The 3,620-nt window shown below is 57.8% G+C and overlaps 1 protein-coding gene across 2 annotated transcripts in view; it reads left to right on the top strand.

The window, feature by feature from the left end:
• Positions 1 to 3,620, top strand: part of IFT140 (intraflagellar transport 140) — a 105,985-nt gene that overhangs the window by 80,558 nt on the left and 21,807 nt on the right. The gene's annotated exons all lie outside the window — the stretch shown is intronic.

The following is a 3,620-nucleotide window of genomic DNA, read 5'->3' as shown; positions in this document are numbered from 1 at the left end:
TGTTTTTGAGACTGTTTTTGGTGAGCTGGAGGGCGTAGCCAACTGCAACAAATAGCGGCCCTGCCACGGCAGCCAGACACCAACAGGATGTGCTTCCTGATGGGAACGGCCGGGAGGCTTCTGAGGCCCTGCTCCAGGCCCACCCCCGGCCGCCCCTCCCCACCTTCCTGTCCCAGAGGAGAGGCCAGGGATACCGGGCATGGGACAGACACATCGTCTCGCTTGTTGCTTTTGAGTCTGGCTGGCCCTCGAGGCCTGGGGGCCGGCGGGTGCTGGGGGACCGTTGCCTGCCCTGGGGACTTCATAGCCCCCAGCCATCCAGTTGCCCCTAGGACCATAGGTACCACAAGTGTCCCCCTGCCCCGCCCCCGTGTTCTAGGCTTGCCCTCGAAAGGGCAGATATCGCAGGATTGCTGGGAAGGGGAAAGACCCGAGTAGCTGGAGGAAGCAAGTACACCCAGACCTGTAGGGCCAGGGACCCGAGGACCAGGCCATCCTTGGGTAGCAAGAGGGGTAGGATTCTGTATGTGCCGGGTGAGGCTTGCACAAGGGCCTGCGACGGAGCAAATGTCCCACGGGGCCTGGGCCACGTCTGCTATTGATGGGAACGGTCACCCCCCACAGCTAGGGACTCTGGGACAATCAGAAGGGGACGGGGAAGCTGGGATGCTCGGAAGGGGATGGGGAGGCCAGGATGCTTGGAAGGGGACGGGGACTACTCAGGTCACCTTGTGAGTGGTCAGGCTCTTAGGCAGACCTTATGCTGCCGGGGAGCTCGGAGGTGTGTTCGTCTGTTCTGCTCAGAATTATTCTGCCCCGGACAGACACCGTGAGAGGGTCTCATACTCTGTTCCCTGTCTCCAGAGATCCCAAACCCAGCACAGGATTCCCACCCGACCCGGGAGCCAAAGCATTGCAAATGCAGGTATCCCGCATTCATGCAAACCGTTCACGGGCACACGCCCAGGACAGTACTGGGACGCAGAGTCCTGTTCCCAGCCCATGGTAACAGCAAAGCGTTGATTGTTTCCTCTCTTCATGCACTGCCCATGCGTGGGGCCCTGGCTCGGGGCGGTCCTGAGAGCTGCCATTTCCTGGGACCGGTCTCTTGGTTCACATGTTGGCTTGTGGCTCTCTATAGCCACAGGTCAAGCAAGTGTCCTGTGTTCATTCCAGAAAGGCAGGAACTCCGTCCTCACCATGCTCAGTCCAGAGAAACATTTGTCCACTGATTTCCTGAGGGACTCTGCCTGCTGTGGGATTTTCCCAGGAGTCCGATGCAGATGCGTCCATTGGGTTTTTGCTTTCCCTTCTTCCTTGGCTTGTGCCCAGGGAAAAGTTGTTGTTTCTGTTTCTATTCTCAGCCCCAGGAACCTGACGGGGCGTGCGGGGCACAGTGGTGCTGCCGGCCGCCACTCCCCCGAGTGGCTCAGAAGGCCCTGGGGGTATCCCCAGCCCTTCCTGCCTGTGACCCGCTCCTCAGAAGCAGCCTGGGGTGCGGCATCTCACTCAGCGTTCCTAAGCACACGGTGCAGAAGGGTACCTTGAAAGGACGTTTCCCAAAAGTTTCCCTGGGGAAAGAATTTATCTCCTCCTGAGTTAACTAAATCATTTCTCTTTTGGGAGTTTTCCAACAGCTAACTTCCAATAAAAAGCCAGTGCTGGGCTTCAGAGCCCAGAAGACACGTTTGATGGTCTCAGCAGCCCCCTCTGGTCCTTTCCTCAGGTCGAGTGGGGAGAAGGCCATGTTCCAGACTCCCACACGGCAGACTCCCAGCGTCGGCCCCCCGCCCTCCTGGCACTTCTGGGGGTGCTCCAAGTCTCTGTGTCCTTAGCCGTCACACTGCTTCTAGCCCCTGGCGCTATAGGAGGCTGGGCACAGCAGGGTGGAAGGCCTGGGGGCAGAATTTAAGTTAGGAGCGACCCTCCTGGGAGGATCTGTGGCTCTCAGGGGCAACTCCCACCAAGGGGACTCAAAGCTGGGCTGTGGGCCTTCCCCCAGCCCATCGGGCCTTCCTGCTCTCCCTGTCACTTGGGGTCTTGGTTGCAGTGGAGTCCCACTGCTCGCTCCCACATGTGTCTGCAGCTCCTGTACCCCACAGAGCAGGAGCCCTAGTATAGAACAGAGACACGGCAGGAGGGGCGGCCTCGGCAGGCGTGATCATCAAGCCACCATTCTACCTGTCGCCCTCATCCTGACTCAGAGTGGTCTTGGCAGAGCTTCTGCGGGGCCCATTGAAGTCTGTGTCCCCTGCTGCCCATCTGCTTCTTGTTCCAGCACCTTTGGGGCTGATGAAGTGCAGATGTGGGTGACTCCACAGACTGGCCAGACAACAGGAAATTCTCAAGACTTGGATGGGAACTAAGAGGGTGTTTACTTCTTGGAATTTATGTCAGATGCATAAACCCCAGAACCCCACACCAGAGTCGAGGCCGTCCCGAGAGCCCTGGCCAGCTATCATGGAGAGGAGGCAGGAATCACATGGGGCCAGTGCCATGCTGGTGGCCAGAGTGGGAGGCTGGCTGTGGAAGGAGCTTTTGGAGAGTGCCTGGGTCTGGACGCTTCTGGCAGGTCTGCGCCCAGCTGGGCCACAGGCCCCACCCTTCTCATGGGTTCTCCCAGCAGCCTCAGCCCATCAGGCAGGGGCCTGTCGGAGGGCGTGTCCAGCTTCACTGGCGGCTGCACGTCCAGCATGCTTCAAGCCCCACATGGTGCAGATTTAATGCCAAGGACAGAGCACGTGCAAGTGTGGGCATCTTTTGACACTATGCTGACAGAGCACATGGAAGTGTGGGCATCAGACGATGTGCTGGCCAGGTCCTTTGTCACAAGTGTGCCCCAGGAGCCAGAGCAAAACCAAGGCCAACCTGCAGTCTCTCCCACTCCCCATGGGTGGCCTCTGCATGGGGAAGACAGGGTGCTTAGAGCACAGGGGAGCCCAGCTGGGCCCCAGGTCAGCCGCCAGGTTCCTCTGCTCATTTGTGATTTTCCACCGCAACTGGATGTGGACAGAAGGAACCAGTTGTTTTCAGGACAAGAGAGAAGAAAGGAGCCACGCCTGGCAGGTAGAGCCAGGTCCCAGCCCCATCCAGCCCCACACCTGGGCCTCAGGAGAGGGTAAGCACAAACAGAAGAGTTTTTAGAGATTCCAATAGTGCAATCTTTTGGGACAGGAGAATAAAAAAGACCACGTGTCTGTCCAACACGCTGTTGATGAAGTAGCCATCACGCCTCATGCACTGAGCCCCCAGCACCCGCCACCACCCAGGTGTTAGAGAAATGAGAAGTCTCTGAGGAGCTGTGGCATCGCTTCCATCCGATCTGTAGAATTTAATGGAAGCTGTGTGGTGTGGTGAGAATGGAATGTTTCTTTTGAGATTTGGATGTGACCCCTGCACTCCACGTATGTCATTAGCTGACGGATGAGGGGCAGCAGCATTTTGGGGAGCCTGGACCCCCAGTCTTGATGCATGTCTCAGCAGGGAGCAGCTGTGTCTGAGTCGTTTATAAACTGGTCTGACACTCAAAAGAGTACATTTACCCAGGACCTCACGATAGGGGAGAAGGGCAGGCCTGGGTTTTCTGCTGTTGGAAGGAAAGAAGTTGCAGTGTGAAGATG

Source organism: Aotus nancymaae, unplaced genomic scaffold (assembly GCF_030222135.1).
Source record: "Aotus nancymaae isolate 86718 unplaced genomic scaffold, 86718_ANA_hifiasm-v0.15.2.pri h1tg000049l, whole genome shotgun sequence".
Classification (NCBI taxonomy): Eukaryota; Metazoa; Chordata; class Mammalia; order Primates; family Aotidae; genus Aotus; species Aotus nancymaae.
The sequence above is the reverse complement of the archived record's forward strand: the minus strand, read 5'-3'. Positions and strand labels throughout refer to the sequence as shown.